General features: G+C 38.8%; 1 long non-coding RNA gene across 2 annotated transcripts in view; it reads left to right on the forward strand.

The window, feature by feature from the left end:
* LOC137229709 (uncharacterized) overlaps window positions 1-21,201 on the forward strand; it is a 28,830-nt gene extending 7,629 nt beyond the window's left edge. For both annotated transcript variants that reach the window (XR_010945805.1, XR_010945804.1), the window contains 2 exons: window positions 737-877; window positions 20,882-21,201. This is a non-coding gene — a long non-coding RNA (uncharacterized lncRNA). The remainder of the gene's footprint in view (window positions 1-736; window positions 878-20,881) is intronic.
* Window positions 21,202-21,764: the final 563 nt, after the last annotated feature.

Consider the following 21,764-nt stretch of genomic DNA (forward strand, 5'->3'; position numbering starts at 1 on the left):
TCTGGGTGAAAACTTCTGACTTGAAACAACCAATTGGTTGCAGCCATCAAAAATACAATGTGAAATTAATTGGACATCGCTCCATGAAAAATGGGAGGAGAGGAGATTATTCAGTGAAGCATGGCGTTCTAAACAGCTATTCCGCACATTAACTGCAGAATCTAGGATTCTGGAAGATACACACACCAAGGGAAAAAAATCACACTGACCCTTCAGAAGGGAACCCAGCATTTAGCATTCTTTTTCTGGCAAAGACACAAAATAGGCTTCAAGGACTTAGAAAGCAGATATCTTACTTTTTTTTTTTTTTTTTCCCACACCTCTCAAGACTTGGGAAAGAAATCTCCTTTAAAGGGATCATTTACTCTTGGGAAGACACTACAAAATTTGACCAGGTGATTGGTTTAAGGAAGCCATTCTGGGAGGACTGATATTCATAAACAAATTATTGAAGTAATTATTTAAATTGTATATTGACTGGAATTAAATACTTGCATATAGAAAAGTTAATGAATTATAAGAGTTTTCTGTATTGTCATATTTGCAGTTTGAAATGTACAGAGGTGGGAAGAATCTTTATTACTTGGGAGAGTAAGTTTAAAATGTGTTAAACTGGTTCCTCTTTCTGTGGTCCATGTGGAGACTGTCCCTAAGCAATAGAATGTCACTTATTGACTCCAAACCAGAAGATGTCTGTCCTGAAGGGCAGATGCTTTAAAACAACTTTGCATTCCAGGAGTGATCATCATCTGGAGGCACTCCCACTGGCAGGACCACTGTCTCCCCACTTCGAAGCAGGAAACACAGGATCTAGAGAGCCTTCTGATGTCAGTACCTGAGCTCCCCAGTCTCCACCTGCCGGACTGTTATCAGAAAGGTAAAAATATGTTATGTTGTGTTTGTGCTATAAACCTCCACAACCCCCACTGAAGAACTGGGACTCAGGGGTGGTTGGAGTGCTCCCTGCTATGAGTCTGGAACAGAGGCTCCCTTCAGATCTTGCTGCTGTTGTACCCACCCTACCTCCTTGGCTTCTTGAGACCCCCCCAGGAGGTTATCTCTCCTCAGGGGGAGGGGACTGATATGGAATATAAGAGCCTGGCCTGCTGGCTTCCAGGTGGGGCACCTCTGCACGTGATTTAGACTCAGAACCCTCAGGGATCAGGCCTGAGACCACACCCTTCCTGGGCTCTCACCCCGTCCCTTTCCAGACCCTGTTTGCTCCCTTCCTTAGGTGTTTTCAAAGAGCACTTTGTCCCAGGGCCTGTTTCTAGAGAACCTGACCTGAGACAAAACTATTCCCTTTCAGTGCCAGGGCAGACAAGAGCAGATGGCAGGGTTCAGCTGAGAGGAATGTTCTGTTGGGAGGAATCCCTAAAATACCCGAGGAGAGAAGGAACTCACCGATGACTGCACAGTTTCCAGAGTCATATCTGGTCAATGAGATTCAACCCCACTGGAACCCAAGTGAGCAGTGGCACCCAGATCTGTACTCCCACATTCTGCCTCTGGCTCTTCCCAAAGGAATAGCACAATCAGGCAGGTAAAAAAGACTGGGAATCAGAATTCTAGATGTGCCTCTGTTCTCTTGCACACCTAAGAAGCTCAAAATGGCATAAAAATCAAGTAGACAAACCAGCTAAAAAGATATACTTTTTATCCAGTAGACATTTAAGGCACAGAAGATGATAATATGCACACTGACAATGTATTTTCTTCTTCTTGAACTGATAATCAGTGTACACTCTGAAATATGAGTTGGGAGGGGAGGGATAACCTGAATTTCCTAACTCATTCTATTTGTACAGGTGTACATAAGCTGGTCCCTAAAGCTGTGGACAGAAGCAGAATGATGTAGGGCGTAGAGCATGGGTTTGGTCAAGGGCCCCTGTGAAATGCCCTGACAGCATCCTGCACTTCTCTTTCTCAGCCCCATATACCTCTATAAACATCTAATTAACTATTTGAAATACTTTGTCTATCTTCCTTGATTGAGCATAAACTCCATGTTGGCAAGAAATATGTATTCTGCTTTTTTTAAATCTGTTTTACCTCCACACCCCAAATGATATGATTCATTATCAGCACAGCTTTTAATTAAGACCTCCCATCATTAGAGTCTGAAAACCAAGCTGTACTGTCAACAGGCTGTGTGATCTTGAGTGAGTTACTCAACCCCTCTGAGCCTCAGTTTTCTAATAAGTAAAATGTGGATTATAATAGTGCCTATTTTAGTGAAAATTAAATGAAATGGAACCTGTGGGGCCCTTAGCACAGTGCCTGGTACATCATAAGCACTCAATAAATGGTTATTATTATTTTAATTATTATAATATTACTGCATCTAGGTTCTGTTATTCACAGTACAAAGAGCTCCTGTATATAACCATAAAGTCAAAGGTATATGTGAATTCTTCTTCACGCCCCTCCATAACCTCTTCCTTCCCTTTCAATAATGCTTTTACTACATCACACCAGAATCTTCCCCACTTAATTTGGATGATTAATTTTTCCTTCCAAATACAACACTTATTTCTCCAGTGCACTCAGCTCCAAGTAACAAGATTTGTGGAGGTCATCTGAGTGGGCAGCTCTCAGTGCAATATATAAGAGCACATTAGGGACCCAGTGGCCCCGAGGCCACCGTGGTTGTGATTTACAAGGTGCAGTGTGGAAGGCAGGGACTGCGGATCCGAGCCCAGACACTCCCCCAAGGGAATGGTAAACAACAGCAAAGCTTGGAGCAGAGCGTGGATCTCTGCTCCTGACCCCTCAGCCCAGATCGCGCCTCTAGGCAGTGTCCCCTCCCCGCTCCTGACCATGCTCCTCCTTCATCTCCCAACCACCCTCCGCAGCTCTGCCCAGTGCTAAGAGGAGACTGTGTAATGGGATTGGCAGATTCAGAAGCTCCCTGCTCACCTGTGAACACATTAATGCCAGCAGGCTCAGAGTGAGCACATTCCTCTTTCGATCCTGCTCACCAAGCCCAGTTGCAGTATTTGGGGTTGTGAGCTTGCTACACTGCAGGTTCCATTGTCCTTTTCATTATCGGTGAAGATTTCCTGAGAAGATTTATTAAATATTGAGCTAGAGGTCTGCTATCAACTTGGTGTCACAAGAATACAAACAAAGCAGAGAAATGTCTAGGCTGATCTGATTATTAGTGGTCTGAAAATATACCATAAATGAGTATATTTACCTAGCATACACGGGGCGAATTATATAGCCATTAATTTTACATTATTCAAGATAAACTTTCTGAGGCAGAACTTGTTCTTTATCAAGTCTCTGATTGGGAATGTGCCATACAGTGGCTGCAAAAGATTACGGGGGATGAATATTTAAACTATTTAACAGAGCATGGACCTTATTTCTTAGGTTATGGTGTTTTTCAGTGAAGTTTTTGAGAATATCAAGGCTCTTGGAATTTAAGTCTTCTGAAATACAAAGTAGTATATGATATGTCAATCACTAGATAACTTTTCATTCAGTGCCTCGTATTTAGAAAACTCTTCCATATATCAGCTACTTTTTCCTTCACATGACTTGAAGGACTAAATAGAAACATGAAGGAAGCCAGAACAATACCCACCACATATATGGAGGTTTTGATGAAAAAATTCAAAACTGAGGTACTATTCTCATTTATACATGGAGCAAGCACAAGTAAAGAACTCTTCATGGTCTTAAATAGAGCATAGAGATTTAACTAATCTCAACCATTTGTACAGTGCTAAATTGTATGATTTTGTCCTAATTATTCCTAAAGTACTGCACAGTGGCCTTTTCCAAAAGGGGTATCTGCAAAACACTAGTCCAAAATATACCCTTGCTCCCTCTTCCCCTAAATGCTTCAGACTAAAAGCACTCTTTAGTCAAATAAGCTTTGGGTATGCTGTATATGCTGTACGCACATATCCATAATTCATATCATAAATTAAAGACTATAAAGTCCTTTAGTGAAGAGACCTGTTTAATTTTGGATTCCTTGTCAAATTTATTTGACAAGGAAACTTTTACTGAGTTACACTTATAATGCACTTACGAAACCAACTTTAGAGAAAGCACTTTTAGGACATATGCTCGTCATTTACTTAAATGTGAAATAATTCTCAGCATTCTTGGGAAACACTTGAAGAATCACTAAACTAAGTAAGATCAACAAGTGAGTACTTTTTCTTTGACAAACGAATTAAAAAATGAAGGTCTTTTTTTTACTATTCAGTCTCGTGATGGAGGTAAAGTGTTCATATCCATATTGTCTGCACAGACTACAGAAAACATCTGCTGGGCTTGGTGGTAGTCACTTCTAGCCTCATGCTTCCTTTCCCAAGTGATGTGTGGTCCAGGATATGATTCTCAGAGTTGGCTATGGTTACCATTGCTACTCCTGAACAGGCCCTACAAGACTGGTGGACCAGGCAATGTACCTGGTACTGATCCATGGCTCCACAGCCAGCCCCATAGACCACAAATGTCTTAGATGGTTCGTCCCCTTCAGTGATATAATTGGATCCATTGCTCATCTGTCATGCCCAAAGTAGAAACAGACGACAGACCATCTGTTCCACCTCTCCAAGTTCTTCCTCAGCATGAGGCACAATCTCTGCTGTTCATTGTTACCATGGTAAGGTGCACCCATGGTAACAATGAACTGTGTGGCCTAAGAGCTGCCCACTTAGCTGCCTGAGTGACACTCTGACTCAGCTTCAACTCCTTCATTAGTTAGAGGGGCTGTTCCTACCCGGATCTGGGAGTAAAGACCTAATGCAAACACTTTCCATTGTCTGGAGGCTCTTTCCTTGGGCTCATTTAATGCATTTTATGGTCCATGTGTCCTTGCAAATGGCTGGATTTGTTTTGCTCAAGTGTGAAGAATAATTAAGATCATTCTAAGTCAAATGAAGTGTTGAAACACATTGTCAGAGGACCTCAGCACTGTAAATGTCTTGTTACCTCTGACACGTTGTAATGGGGTGTGTAACTGCTCTGTTCATTTCCACTGAAATGCCCTTTTCCTTCCACACCACCTCTCCCTCCCTGTGTGTCAGGAACTCCCCGCCCCCCGCCACAAAACACATACACATCTGTGATCCAGGTGTCATAAAAATGCATCAGGTTGTTGAGAAAGAGACTGGTGCTTTGATGGTGCTCAGCAAAGCCATGAAGCATTTTCTGTGACTCATCCATGAGCAAAGGTGAGGGGCAGCAGCTGTTGAGAGAAGACTCACCTCCAAAGCAGCAAGACAAATAGCAAATGTGTCTCCTCCACCCTGGTAGTGTGCATCCTCCTTCACATGATGACAGGTGGCCTGTTGATCTGGCTGAGCTCTCTTCCCCTTCCTCCTCTCTAAGAGTATCTGTGTGGTCCTAAACAACGAACCTGACCCTCTCCACACAGCTGAAACCAATTGATTCTGATTTGAAAATAGCTCTCCTAAAATATATATGAGCTAAGAGTTAATGAGCACTCCCTACTTGTCAGGAACTGTGCTAATACCTTACATACACTGTCTAAGTTTGTCTTAACAATGACGCCTTCAGAAGGTTACTATTGTCTCATTTTATATTTGAGAAACTTGAAGCTTAAAAAGAGACTTTAATGTATCCCAAATCATACAGCTTTTGACTGGTAAAACTGAAACTCAAATCTATATCTCTGTGACCCCATGGGCCAAGTTCATAACCTCTATCCTGCCTGATCCTATACTGTCTGTCCCCATAGTCTATGTATTTCCCGATACCCCATTGGTCAGTTTATATATACATGGATTGTGTGTTCTATATGTCAAAATATTTCCCTGACTTATTTCTCTCACTTCTGTGGCTTCCCCACCCTCAGGGACAGATCTTTTTCCAGGCCTCAGCACTTCCTGTCTGCCCCAACCTGCTCTTGTCAACCAGACCCCATCTAGTCAAACCCCAAGGTTTGACACCTCCATTTACCAAAAAGACTTGCTTGAGATTTAAAAAAGTACAGTGCATAAGAAATTACACACAGAATACTGTGGGCCACTGCCCATAAGAATGACTAGTAATGCTTACTTCTGTGTAGCACTTTAGAGAAGCAAAGCAATTTAACATAATACCTCATTTAATTTGAATGAATAGTTCAAGGTTCAAATAGCAAAATGATTCTCTGCAAGAGAACAGTCCGTTTACAAACTGGCACTTGAGACATTCTCCAATCAAGGAGGTAAATATTTGCACCAACAATAAAGTACATTAAAAATATATTTAAAAGTAATAAGTAGGTTTTTTCTTTTTTTTAATTCAGTTTATTTTTGTTCATTGACTGATTACATAGAGACATACAAATTCAAATATGCAGTAAGAACAATTGGCAAATTCATTAAACCTGATGATGTTTCTACTTCTCTTTCCCAAAAGTAACCAATTTTGAGAAAATAGCAACCTTGATTACTGCCAGTTGTTAGCTGCAAATACATTTGCACTTTCTCAAACATGGCATGTTTGCATTTCACAAGTCTTCTGTTTTATAACCTGTAGCAAATCTCCATTAACTTTTTCTGAACAGAATAATTAGAAAAGGCAGTGATTTAGCAAATAAACAAATAGTTACTTTTGGTTAAAAGTACTCTTTTAGACCCAGTTTGGAGATGTGCTGTTATTCTTTCCCATAGTGGACATTAACATCCAAATAACCTTCAGCTACATCATCGGTAAACTATTTATTCTGATGTTTATCTGTGTCAACATTAATGTGCATCCAAATGTCCTCTGTTAAATCCCAGAGCAGCCTGTCTTGGCCTCTTATAAGTAGTGTCAGGTTGGCAGTCAATCGGTTGCCTCCACTCCCAGCATCTCTTAGCATCCTTTCTGTTTTACTTGGCTGATTTCAAAGGATTCATCTGTGGAATTATTTCTAATGCCTCTTCTTACCACCTGGAAGCTTTGTTGGGAGTCCCTAAGACCACCCTCAAATTCAACGATTGCACTCCCTGAAATTTTTCTTTGATCAATGCAATGTGAGGGGAAGTGACATGTGCCACTTCCGATAGATGTTTCAAGAGCTACTATGTTATTTGCTGTGCATTATACCCTCTGCTGTGGTGGTCATAGAAGCATCTTTTAAAATGTAGAACCTGTCATCCCAGTACACTGATGAGCAGAGTTTCCTCCCAAGCCATGTTGGATATATGGCCCAAACACAAAATAAACCTTTGTTGTTATAAATGACTAAGATTTGGGGCTGTTTGTTGCTACAACATAACATAAAATTTAACCTATCCTCATTGATATATCTCTTCACCCATAATGGTCAAACAACCATCTTAATTCAACCTTGTTATCCATTCTCACCCCAACCCTCTAAAACCCAGCAGGATCCTGCCAAAAATTTTAAAAGTTTATAGTTGGTTTTTATCCCCACTAAATAGTTTTGAGTCCTCTGTACTAACGGGCTAAAGTCCTCAAGAGCTGCCTCATGTATCAATCTACCAAACTCCCATTCTCACATTCTTTTCAGATTTATTGGTGTCCCATTCTTCACCCCAAAACAGTGATTCTTAGGATGCAAGAGCCTTGACTTGTACCCTATCCAGTTGGCCCTCATTGCTGCCAGTCCTATTGTTTGAATTTCCTAGGTTGCCACAAAAAAGCACCATAGACTAGGCAGCTTAAATAACAGCAATCTATTGTCTCAGTTCTGGAAGTCTGAAGTCCAATATCAAGGTGTTGGCAGGATTCCTTCTAAAAGTTCCTTCTAAAGACTGTGAGGGAGAATCTGCTCTCCTAGCTTCTGGTGAGTTGCTGGTAATCTTTAGATTCCTTGGCTTGAGGAAGTATCACTTCATCTCTGCCTGCACGTTCACATCTCGTTCTCCCAGTATGCTTGCCTTTGGGTCCAAATTTCCCCCTTTTATAAGGACACCAGTCATATTGGATACTCTGCTCCAGTATAACTCATCCTCACTGATTCCATATTCAGTAACCTTATTTTCATAGTCATATTCTGAGGTAAGGGGGGTTAGGACTTCAACATATGAATTTGGGGGGATACTATTCAACCCATACTACTGATTCTTTCTTAGATCCATTGGGAACACATTTTCCTGAAAGACCCATCTCTGTATCTGATAATCCTGTCATTGCAACCCTCCACTTCCAAAGTCATACCTTTAGCCTGTTCCCAGGTTTATATTCCTCCTTGGATCTTATACCTTTTTGAAACTAGATTATTTTAGAATTTAAAACAAAGTATAATGCTTTTTATCATAGAATTGATTTGTTTACTCAACAAACATTTATTTTAGTACCTACTTTTATCCATTGGGAGTTGAATGCATTCCCTGTTCCCTAGGATTTCACAATTTAAATAGGGAGCAAACCCATTTATATACAATGAAGAGAAAGAGTCTTTCCACAGTTAATATTATGTAACCCTCAACAACCCCTGGAGAAGGTCATTATTTTCACTATTTTATTTTATTTATTTATTTTTAAATATTTATTTGGCTGTGCTGGGTCTTAGTTGTGACACGTGGGATCTTTTTTGACATGGGAGGGATCTTTGTTGCAGTATGTGGAATCTTTAGTTGTGGCATGTGGGATCTAGTTTCCTGACCAGGAGTCGAACACAGGCCCCATGCACTGGGAGTGTGTGGTTTTAACCACTGGTCTACCAAGGATGTTCCTATTTTCACTATTTTTTAAATGTGGAAAGGGAGGTCCCAGTAAAAAGTTCTCAGATGTCATTATGATCCAAAGAATCAGAAGGCACAAAAGAAAGAGTTGGAAAGCTGGACCTTACACCAGATGGGGAAAATGGAGGAAAAAAACTTAGTACCAAAACTATTTTCAGAAATGCAATCCCCAGTTATAGCACTGTTTTTATTGAAAAAAAGAATCCACCTTAAGATACTGGTGATATTGTGATAATTTCCAGAAACACAACATGGTCCGTACTTGCAATCATTTTTTCTACATACTCTGCTAATGCCACTGAAAGAAAAATCTCCCCATAAAATCTCTAATTTTTTATGATAGAAGTAAATCTACTGGACAATTTTTACTTTGTATGGTGTTATGAACTGAAATATGCCCCTGCTCCCAAATTTACATTTTGAAGTTCTAACCTCCAATATCTCAGAATGTCACTATATTTGGAGGCAGGGTCTTGACAGAGGTAATTAAGTGAAAATTAAGTTATTAGGGTGGGACTTAATCCAATATGCCTGGTCTCCTTATAAAAAGAGGGAATCTGGACACAGAGACACAGAGAGATAAGGTGATATGAAGACACAGAGAGAAGATGGCCACCTACAAACCAAGGAGAGGGACCTGTAACAGATCCTTTCCTCATGGTTCTCAGAAGAAACCAATCCTGGTGACACCTTGAGAGCAGACTTCCAGCCTCCAGAACTGTAAGGAAATAAATTTGTTTAAGCCAGCCATTCTATACTACTATGTTATAGCAGCCCTAGCAAGCAAATTCATGTGGTTAATTACTTTTAATTAAAAAAAAATAGTAATAGATCAGGATTTAAAGGCAATGCAACCCCCTTCTTCTTTTTTCATTTTAAGAAAATTTCCACTACTAAGGTCACTAGTTTGTATATCTACACTATAGCAAAAATATTATAGATGTGTCATATTATGATTTATAATAAATGTATATTTTGTCTTCTTCCAGTTCTTGGAACGCTTGGAATTTCCTAAGTGATGAGAGCCAAAAAGTGTCTTTTTTTATGTTAATGAAGTGATTTTTGGAAAACCCCTAGGTTACCTAAGGATGGGGGTTGGTTGCCATGGGAACCAACCCCCTGACTAGAGGGTTGGCACTTTCAACCCCACTCCCAACTTCTGGGGAGCAGAGAGGAGCTGGAGATTCAGTTCAAGCACCAATAGCCAATGATTTAATCAATCATGCCTCTATAAAAACCCAAAAAGATTGGGCTGTGAGACCTTCCAGGTTGGTGAACCACAACGCATCAACGTGCTGCCATGCTGGCCCCCAAATTCTGCAACTCCATGCCACAGGGTCAGAAATTCCTGCGTTCAGGACCTCACCATATGTATCTCTTCACCTGGTTTATATCCTTTAATATCCTTTGTAATAAACTGATAATCTGGCAAGTAAACTGGTGTCCTGAGTTTAGTGAGTCACTCTAGAAAATTAATCAAACCCAAAGAGGGGTTCTTGGGAGTTTCTGATTTATAGCCAGTCATTCAGAAGCACAGGTAACAACCTGGACTTTCAATTGACATCTGAAGTAGGGGGTAGGAGGTAGCAGTCCCATGAGACTGAGCCCTTAACCTGTGGGATCTGATGTGAACTCTAGGTAGATAGCTTCAGAACTGAGTTGAATTGTAGGACACCCAGGTGGTGTTGAAGAATTGTTTGGTGTGGAGAAAGAGCCCACACATAGAAGCTGGTGTCAGATAGGTTTAAATGTTGTTGATACATTTGACACACACCCCAAGGATAGTAGAATGATTCCTAAAGAGTTAATTTGTTGCTTATTAGTAGGAAGAAGGTTAATTTGTGCTACAGCACAATAGCAATAGGAAGACAAGTTGATAGGGAGAACAAAAAAAAATAGGTGAGAGAATACAAAAAAAGAAAGAAATCTGAGGAGCTATGAGGAAAGGAAGAAATTACCTAGAAGGCAAAGAAACTTAAAAGGCCAGGAACACAAGATGGAGTCCATTATTCCAATAAAGGGCCTTAGCCTCTCCATGACATGAGCTAAAATAATCTTAGAGACTGGAAATACTCTGACATCCAGTTTGTCTTCCAATCTTGTGGAATTTTAATTAAAACCATTATGGAGGTGATTGTTAATCTTAGTTTAGGTGATGTTTACATGCTAGCAACACAAAACCACAAGAACACAAAGTCGGTTATCATAGAATTGTGGTTAAAGATATACAGTTGACAGATAATCTGGGTTTGAATCCTAACTCCATAGTTTCCTTACTATGTGGCCTTGACCACATTGTTTAATCTCCTTCCCTATGGCTCAGTTACCTCATCTGAAAAATAGAGTAATAATATTACCTCATTCCTAGGGTTAAGATCAAATGAGATAGCAAAATGTAAAGTCCTGAGAACATTGCCTGGAATATAGTGAGAACTGTATAAATGTTCTTTGTGTTGTTGCTGTTTTTTGTTTTTTTTTTTTTTGTTTTTAACTTAATTTTTTTAACGTCTTTATTGGAGTATAATTACTTTACAATGTTGTGTTAGTTTCTGCTGTATAACAAAGTGAATCAGCTATATGTATACATATATCTCCATATCCCCTCCCTCTTGCATCTCCCTCCCACCCTCCCTATCCCACCCCTCTAGGTGGTCACAAAGCACCAAGCTGATCTCCCTATATGATGCAGCTGCTTCCCACTAGCTATTTTACATTTGGTAGTGTATATATGTTAATGCTACTCTGTCACTTCATCCCTGCTTACCCTTCTCCCTCCCCATGTCCTCAGGTCCATTCTCTACGTCTGCGTCTTTTTTCCTGTTCTTCCCCTAGGTTCATCAGAACCTTTTTTTTTTTTTTTTTTTTTTTAGATTCCATATATGTGTGTTAGCATAGGTTAATTGTTTTTTTCTTTCTGGCTTACTTCACTCTGTATGACAGACTCTAGGTCCATCTACAAATAACTCAATTTCGTTTCTTTTTATGGCTGAATAATATTCCATTGTATAAATGTACCACATCTTCTTTATCCATTCATCTTTTGATGGACATCTACATTGCTTCTATGTCTTGGCTATTGTAAATAGTGCTGCTATGAACACTGGGGTGCATGTATATTTTTGAGTTACGGTTTTCTCTGGATATATGCCCAGGAGTGCAATTGATGGATCATATGGTAGCTCTATTTTTAGTTTTTTTAAGGAACCTCCATACTGTTCTCCATAGTGGCCATACCAATTTACATTCCCACCAACAGTGCAGGAAGGCTCCCTTTTCTCCACACCAGAAATGCAGATCAAAACTACAGTGAGGTATCAACTCACACCAGTCACAATGGCCTTCATCAAAAATTTATACAAACAATAAATGCTGCCTTTCTTTCTAACAGGTAGGGAAATATATCTTCTTCTCCTGTCCTGTGGGGATGGTTTTTGTGTGTGATGCCCCAGTGTGGTTATTTGGTCACCCAAGGTCAGGGTTCTTTCAGTTCTCTCTACCCCAGGATGCCTGGATATTCCCTAGAAGGGTGAATACAAAGTAAGTTCAAGAACAGCTCACATTGCTCCTAGAAACATGGCCACCCTTCCTCTCACTGTGATTGCTGACTAGGGTCCTCCTGCCTGACTCCCTCACAAATGGGGATTTCCCATTCTGAGGTGCTTTGTTTCTTCCTGAAGTTGGATTCTTTTACATAATTCCCCAAATCCATTAAACTTGTGTATATGTGCCTAAGCCTTTATTAATGTCAGGGCTTGAGTTGTTTTTACCAGTGAGGTTCCTGTGTTCCAGCCAAATTGGATTTCAAGGATGTGCATCAGTGGAGTGTCTCCAACAGCACATGTGGACATAACTGACCTCAGCTGTGACCTACCTGGATACCTGCAACCTTATTGAGTACTTTCACATCTAGAGCATTGCTAAAAAGGAGTGTACAATTCTGTGTCTGATATGGGATCAAAACCCAGTTTTGCACTGGGTCTCTGCTTATTCCTATTCCACTGTATCAATGAAAAAAGGAATCTCTGACGCTGTGGGCTCCTTTATCTCTGAACTACCTCTCCCTGCATTATGTTCTGGGGTAAGGAATCCTGGAAGAATCATCATAACTTCCATCTTTCGAAGCTCCGGCTGGTTTACTGTCTTGAATTAGACTGGTTTTTTTGTTTGTTTGTTTTTTGCTTTGTTAACTTTCTCTATAAGGACCACTGGAGACAGGCACTGGGAAAGACAGCACTGGAAACTTCTTGGGGGCATCACAGCACCCAGTCATGCTTTGTTTTCTTTTTTTTAATTCAAGCATTCTTTTCTCTGATTCTGATTCACATGGGTGCTCTATTTGTTATTTTAAGCTACAAATATAAGCTCTTCCAGAATAAAGAGACTTACTATATGTGACTCACAAATAAATGAATAACTCTGACACTCATTAGCAGAAGCTTTGGGGTCAATAAACATAGAGGCCTTGCTTCCAAGTTCCAGAGTTGACTATAATATTCTGTGAGAAGAATTGCAGCATATACTTTCACTTATAATTATGTGAAATTTAGTGTTCACCAATTCTTTTGTGTTCCAAAATTCCCTGTGGTCTAACTTGAGGCAGTTTATCTGAGTCAGCAACATCTTATAAATAAGCTAAAACTCTGTATAACTAAGTGAGAATCACAGTCATAAGAGTAGAGTTGGAAAGGACATTTAGGGGTTGTTTTTATGGTAGCTTTAATGATTATACAATTCATTTTTAGAGACTGACCTCCTTGGTGGCGTTACCATCACCTTCTTTCTTGTAATTCAGAAGCTAATTCTTAGCATTTCCCGAAGTCACATTAATTTTTATTTTGGTCCCATCTTTATTGCAAAAGTCCTCTTATATCACAAATGGATCAGACCACCCCTTGGTTCAAAATCCAACCTCCATGTCCATCCTGTGTCTATTGATTTCCAGTGATCTCAAGCTAATTTTGTCCTCTCATAGCAGTGTTTCTTGACCTTTCTTTATTAGTGGTGCTCAATCTTAGGGTTTACCTTTCATTTTCCTAGGTTAGAAAGGAAAGGGACTGAATTCTTTGATGTATTGTTTAGGAAAATGCTAGTCACTGTAACAATAAACTCCAAAATTACAGTAACTTACAATAAAATTGTATTTCTCACTCTCCTAAGTCTTATGCAATTCTCTACCACATGGTGATTCAGGACCCACCTTGTGGCTCCTTTTTCCTTTAGGGTCTCAGCTCTCTCTTACTCTCTTGCTATATCTGGCAAATGGTGAAAGAGAGGCTGGAGAAGGCACATTTGCTTCTTAGCTGCCTTGATGCAAAAGCAATATATGTTATTCCTACACACATTCCACTGGTGAGAGCTATTCATAAGGCCCACCAGGATGCAAGGGGATCTGGGAATGTCATTACTGGCTGGATACCTGTTCCCCAATGATAACTCTACAGTATGGAAGAAGAAACACAATTTTTTTTATTGTGGTAGAATATACATAACATAAAAGTTATCATTTTAAACAGTTTTAAGTGTACAGTTCAGTGGAATTAATTCCATCCACATTGTGGTATAACCATCACCACCACCCATCTTCAGAACTTGTTTCATCTTCCTAAATTGCTCTGTACCCATCAAACAATAATTTCCCATTTCCTCCCAACCTCAGACCCTGGAAATCATGATTTTACTTTCTGTCTTTATGAATTTGGCTACTCTAGGTACTGCATACAAGTGGAATCATACAAATATTTGTCCTTTTGTGCCTGGCTTATTTCACTTAGCATAATGTTTTCAAGGTTCATACATGTTGTAGCATGTGTCAGAATTTCATTCCTTTTTAAGGCTGAATAACATTCCATTTTGTGTATACACATTTTGTTCATTCATTCATCTGTCAAAGGATGCTTGGGTTGCTTTCACCTTTTGGCTATTGTGATTAATGATACTATAAACATGGGTAGACAAATATCTCCTGGAGTCCTTACTTTCAATTTTTTTTGATTACATAGCCAGAAGTTCTGGATCATATGGTAAATCTATTTATAATTTTTGAGGAACTATCACACTGTTTTCCATAGTGGCTACACTTTTTTACACTGGGGGAGCACATTATTGATGTGATTAATGTGTAACTTTTTTTCTTTCTCCTAATCTCCTCATATATACAACATCACCATATCTTATTTCTCCTCCATTCATTTCCCTCAGATATTTAATTTGTGAAAGTTAGCTACTCATGAATTGGTGGATATCCAGTCTAACCACATCAAATGTGGGACATGGAGGTTTAGGAGGAGGATCTCAAGTGCTCAGAGGTTGAGAGTTCCTTGGTTGGGGAAAAGATTCTCAACAGAACAGCCTTCAGCTCCACCACTATTATACTAGGGAATGCTGCCCCTAGTTAATTAGCACTGGGTCTCTAGGGAAAAAAATAGTTATTTGTCAACAACTCAGAGTCTAAACCATACTTCTTAAACCTCCCCACTTTAAAGTTTTAATTAGTATTATTTCTCCTGTTTGAATAGTTTTCAAATTCACATCTCATTTTGTTTCTTATTATTTCAGACCAGTCATGCCGATTTAAACAATTAATGAAGAGTAAGAGTTGACACCTATAAGCAATGCCATTTCACAATCCCCAGGAATGTTGGAGTCAGGAAACTAATGGTGCCCTCAGTCACAATCAATCCTGGTTTCTCTTTATTCTGCCCTGTCCCTTAAGTTCACACTGGCCTGTGGGGGAGTTGAAAGCTCTTTTGTCCACAGGATCAGCCAGAGGCAAGACCACCCTGGTCTTCCAGTTATCAGTTGGAGCAGACTTTTGATTCTGGCGCTGATGCTACTACTTACCATTACCTAAGGAGGTGATCACTTCCCCTCTGGGAATCAGCTTTTTCACTTGCAATTTGAAAGAGGTAAATTAGACTGGGAATTGAATTAGATTATCTTGCAGGCTTCTCCAAACTCCAAAAAGTCTATGATCCACTGCTTTCCTTGGCAATTTGTGGTTCTGTGTAATGTCTTCCGTACCTTTTATCAAAGCTAAGGAGACATTAACCAGCAGGAACACATTTTTCCTCACACACCGATTTATTTGTGATCAAAATGTTTGAGGATTATTGTGTTCTTACATGGCAATACACAATCAAACACCAGATGCTCAGCATTCAAAATGAAAAAGGCAGCTGAACAATTTGATCTCTTCCATCTGATAAACTCTGATAACTAAGAGGCTGATACAGATCCCTCGACCGTGGCTCAGCCTGGGCTGCCCTCTCACAGGCTGCCTTGGCACCATGCAGGGAGCCATCTCTGAAGTTGTGCAAGCAGTTGGTGAGCTGCTTGCACACCGTTGCAGCAGCATTTGAGGTGTGGAAGTCTGAGTAGTGAGGACAGGAGTGACAGCAGTTTTGTTTACTTAGCTACAAACTGCAGGCACTGAAGCAGGAGCAACAAAAGCCCAAAGAACAAGAACAAAGAGAAACAGATGGTTCCAGAGAGGCCTGTGAGACAGTATCAGATGTTTCCTCTAATGCTTTTAAGTGGAATTATACAAATCAGATTGAAACTGTTTTATAGAAGCCCCCAAATGACAATATGTTTACAAAGAAGAGGAATGTCATAAAATCATCGCCATCTATATGGAAAAAAGGTATATATTTCTTATGCCACAAAAGTGCAGCTATGTTTCTTGACACTTTTAGCAAGTGTAATTTGTATATGAGTAAACATTATATATTGTTAACCTCATCTTTAGGACTCTGTCCAGGAGTTAGAAAATGGGTGTCCTCTGATGTGATAAACAGCCACATGAAAAATTACCCCATTTTTGTCTTCCTCTCCCTCACTTCTTTCAGGTCCTCTACTCTCCAGGGTGTCCAGTGCTTCATAGGGTGCTTAAGGTCCTCTAACAACAAACAAAAACATTTCCTATAATGATTCACACTAGTATTTTACTGACTTCCTGCTTTCCACCTGCAGGAGCTCTTGCATTTTAAAAGAGAATGTTGTTTATAGGAACAATGCCTAAACAATAGAAATAGGTCTCAAATCATAGCATTTCAGGTATAAAGTCACCTGTCTTATTTATGTTTGAGGGCAGAGGAAGCCGGCCGTCACATCACTTATACTGACTATTTTAGTAGAACAGGTGACTATTCTACTTAAAATTCAGGCATCTTATACTGTACACATAGCATTATCTTTTCTATTAACTTCATTATTACTATGAGCTGGGTTCAAGACTAAATTAGGCTGATATAAATCTCAGCTGGTGGTTGACTATAGTGCACACTTTGTAGATTCATCCCCTAATGAGTGAGATCTGGTGTGATTTGTCTGGAAATATGACTTTGTACACTTCTTCCATTAGCCTTCATTTTCCTACTCATCAGATTTGGCAGACAATTTTGCAGTCTGCTTTAATCACTTTAGGGTGAGCTCTCAGCACTGAGCAATGCCTTTATGCCTTAACAGCTGCAGGATTCCATGGCCCACAGAGATACATGTGAGGGAAATCTGACTCGGTTTATTTGAAAAATAACCTTTCTGATATACAAAATTGATGTAACTCTACTCACACCAGGAACCAGAGGCAAAATTAATGACAAATTGCCTCTCAGCTTTTATTTCTATTTGCCTATGCCTGAATATTCAGAGCCATTTAACAATTGTTTTGAGCTGAATAGATCAGGGGGAGGTTGAGGATGCCCTGTACTTTTCAAGGGGATAAGAAAATCTGGTTTGGAAGAGTAGTGACAGGACTTTTGCCAGATGAATTACCTCTGGGGCTGGGGCTGGGGTGTGAGGTACCAGAAGGGGTAAGATGAAGATGGGGGAGTTAGAATTGCCTTGGGGATTAACTTTCCCTGTGAGCTGTGCCTTCAGCCAACTGGCACCAGCCCTGAGCCATGTGAATAAGAGTCAGATCCTTAGTCACTCTGTGCATCAATTTTCTTTCTTTTTTTTTCTTTTCTACTATAGTTTATTAGAAGGTATTGAATATAGTTGCCTGTGCTATATAATAAGACCTTGTTTATTTTATATACAGACTTGTCTTTCTCTGTCTCTTTGTCTTTTTCTATCTGACTTCCTTCACTTAGTATGATAATCTCTAGGTCCATCCATGTTGCTGCAAATGGCATTGTTTCATTCTTTTTTGTGGCTGAATAGTATTCCATTGTATATATATATGCCACATCTTCTGTATCTATTCATTTTGGGTGGACATTTAGGTTGCTTCTGTGTCTTGCTATTGTAAATAGTGCTGCTGTGAATATTGGGTTTCATGTATCTTTTTGAGCTAGACTTTTCTCTGGATGTATACCCAGGGATGGGATTGATGGATCATATGGTAACTGTACTTTTAGTTTTTTAAGGAACCTCCATACTGTTCTCCATAGTGGCTGCACCAATTTACATTCCCACCAACAGTGTGGAGGGTTCCCTTTTCTCCACACCCTCTCCAGCATTTATTATTGGTAGAATTTTTGATGATGGCCATTCTGACTGGTGTGAGGTGATACCTCTCTGTAGTTTTGATTTGCATTTCTCTAATAATTAGTAATGTTGAGCATCTTTTCATGTGCTTATTGGCCACTTGTATGTCTTCTTTGGAGAAATGCCTATTTAGGTCTTCTGCCTATTTTTTGATTGGGTTGTTTGTTTTTTTTATTATTGAGTTATATGATGTTTGTATATTTTGGAAATTAAGTCCCTGCTGGTTGCATCATTTGCAAATATTTCCTCTCAGTTTTTTAAGTTATCTTTTCATTTTGTTTAGGGTTTCCTTTGCTGTGCAAAAGCTTGTAAGTTTGATTAGGTCCTTTGTGTTTATTTTTGCTTTTCTGTCTTTTGCCTTGGGAGACTGACCTAAGAAAACATTGATATATGATTTATGTCATAGAATGTTTTGCCTATATTCTCTTCTAGGAGTTTTATGGGGTCATGTCTTATATTTAAGTCTTTAAGCCATTTTGAATTTATTTTTGTGTACAGTGTGAGGGAGTGTTCTAACTTCATTGATTTACATGTGGCTGTCCAGCTTGCCTAATACCACTTGCTGAAGAGACTGTCTTCTCTCCATTGTATATTCTTGCCTCCTTTGTCAAAGATTAATTGACCATAGGTGTGTGGGTTTATTTCTGGGCTCTCTATTCTGTTTCATTTATCCTCTCCATATGTCGGTTTTTGTGCCAATACCACACTCTTGATTACTGTAGTTTTGTAGTATTGTCTGAAGTATGGGAGTGTTATGCCTCCAGCTTAGTTCTTTTTCCTCAGGATTGCTTTGGCAATTCTGGTTGTTTTATGGTTCCATATACATTTTAGGCTTATTTGTTCTAGTTCTGTGATAAATGTTACGGGTAGTTTGATAGGAATCATATTAAATCTCTAGATTGCTTTGGGTAGTATGGCAAATTTAACAATATTAATTCTTCCAATCTAAGAGCATGGGGCTATCTTTCCATCTCTTCTTAAATCTTCTTCAATTTCCTTTATCAATGTTTTATAGTTCTCAGCATATAAGTCTTTCACCTCCTTGGTCAGGTATATTCCTAAGTATTTTATTCTTTTTGATGTAATAGTAAATGGAATTGTTTCCTTAATTTGTCTTTCTGATAGTTCATTGTTAGTGTATAGAAATGCAACAAATTATTGTATATTAATTTTATATCCTCAAATTTAGTGAATTAATTGATGAGCTCTAGTAGTTTTCTGGTGGTGTCTTTAGGATTTTCTACATACAATATCATGTCATTTGCAAACAGTGAGAGTTTTACTTCTTCCTTTCCAATTTGTATTCCTTTTGTTTCCTTTTCATGTCTGATTGCTGTAGCTAGGACTTCCAATACGATGTTGAATGAAAGTGGTGAGAGTGGGAATCCTTGTCTTGTTCCTGATCTAGAGGAAATGCTTTCAGCTTTTCATTATTGAGTATGATGTTAGTTGTGGGTTTGTCATATATGACCTTTATTATGTTGAGTTATGTTCCCCCTATTCTCACTTTTTGGAGAGTTTTTATCATGAATGGATGATGAATTTTGTCAAAAGCTTTTTTTGCCTTTATTGAGAAGAACTTATGGTTTTTATTCTTCAGTTTGTTAATGTGGTTTATCATATTGATTGATTTATGGATATTGAAAAATCCTTGCAGCCCTGGGATAAATCACACTTGATCATGGTGTATGGTCTTTTTTATGCATTACTGGATTCTCTTTGCTGATATTTTATGGGGATTTTTACATCTATGCTCATCAGTGATATTGGCCTGTAATTTTCCTTTTTTCATGGTATCACTGCCTGGTTTTGTTGTCAGGGTGTTGCTGGCCTTGCAGAATGAGTTCAGGAACATTTTTCCTCTGCAATATTTTGGAATATTTTGGAAGAATAGGTGTTAACTCTTCTATAAATATTTGGTAGAATTCACCTGTGAAGCCATCTGGTAATGGACTTTTGTTTATTGAGAGTTTTAAAAAAATTATTGATTCAATTTCTTTCCTGGTAATTGGTCTCTTCATATTTGCTATTTCTTCCTGGTTCAATCTTGGGAGGTTGTACATTTCTAGGAATTTGTTCATTTCTTCTAGGTTGTACATTTTATTGACATATAGTTGTTTGTAGCAGTCTCATGGAATACCTTTTTCCATTCCCTCACTTTCAATCTGTGTGTGTTTTTAGATCTGAATTGAGTCTCTTGTAGGCAGCATATTTGCAGGTCTTGTTTTTGTATCCATTCATATGCCTCAGTTTTCTTATCCTAAAAGGGGACTTTCTATTAAGGTTAATGTTAAAGAGAAAAATAAGTATTCAGAACTCCCCAGAATGTGTCACTTTTGTATGAGGATTATTTTGTGCTAAAGGCAATTGAGACCCTGTGGGTTCAAGAGAAACTGTTGCCCTACCCTTAACTACTTAGGATAATTTAAATTGGTGATTTTCCCCTGAACAGACTTATTACTGGAGATAAGTTTTATCTAAGTGGCCCCATCTATATGGCAGGGCAAACATCTAAGTACCAAATATCTGCTCTTCTTATCATCCTATGAATGACTCTCCTGTCCTTGGAAGCCCCAGGCCCCTATCTCATTCCTTAGCTTGGATAGCTTATATTCCTAATTTTATCTTTCTGTTTCTGAACCTCTCATGTATGTGGTGTTTTGGTATATATGAAATTAAATTTGATTTTCTTCTGTTAATATGTCTTATGTTGATTTAATTCTTAGACCAACCAGGAGAACCTACAAGGGTAGAGGAAATTCTTCCTGACAGAAGCACTCATTCCATGAGTGTGAAGTTTCAGCACACTGGACACCAGAGACAAGGAGTTGTTGACATTATTTCTATCTCTGTCTATAAATCCTCTTCCTTCTTTTCCGGTTTGTGTCCTTTTCAGTCAAATTTATATCCTGAGTTATCTTTAAGCTGGGATTAGCATAACTCACTGTTCTTTGAAATACTCACTAAATAATAGACACTCTGGAGCATCTCTTGATGTTTAATAGATGTCAAATACTGGTAATATGCTGTTATTAAAAATGTTAGTTTCCTGAAGTGACTCAGAGTTGACTTATTTTTCCTTCTGTACAGAGAAATCTATTCTGTACAATGGCACCCTAGAATGATGTGGAGTGGTGAATAATTTAATAACTGTAAAAAAGCATTTTACTCTTCAGCAAAGCATATAAAAATGGAATAACCTTTTAGTTCAAAATAAACTTTATCTTATTATTAATTTTTCCCATTTGTTCTTACACTTTCAAAAGTCAGAAAGAAAAGTGAAATTCTCTTGACCATTGTGTAAAAACCAGAGTTTATTAAAAAAAAAATCTATCCTATCTACCTACCTATATCCAGTTTGCTCCACAGAACAATAGCTGGCTTTACCTACAGTTGAGCTCTGAATTTTACTCATGGCTATGTTAAGGACACGTGATAATCTGTTCTTATCAGGTATTAACATTGGAGTGACACCTGGTGAAAAATTGCTATAATTGGTTATCTGAACTGCTGAAAAGAAAATCACAGTCCCCTAGTGGCATCACTCATGCTAGAAGCCCATGATACCAAACCTAGATTTAATACCTGATCTAACTGCAGTTTCAACCT

Source organism: Pseudorca crassidens, chromosome 9 (assembly GCF_039906515.1).
Source record: "Pseudorca crassidens isolate mPseCra1 chromosome 9, mPseCra1.hap1, whole genome shotgun sequence".
NCBI classification, from domain to species: domain Eukaryota; kingdom Metazoa; phylum Chordata; class Mammalia; order Artiodactyla; family Delphinidae; genus Pseudorca; species Pseudorca crassidens.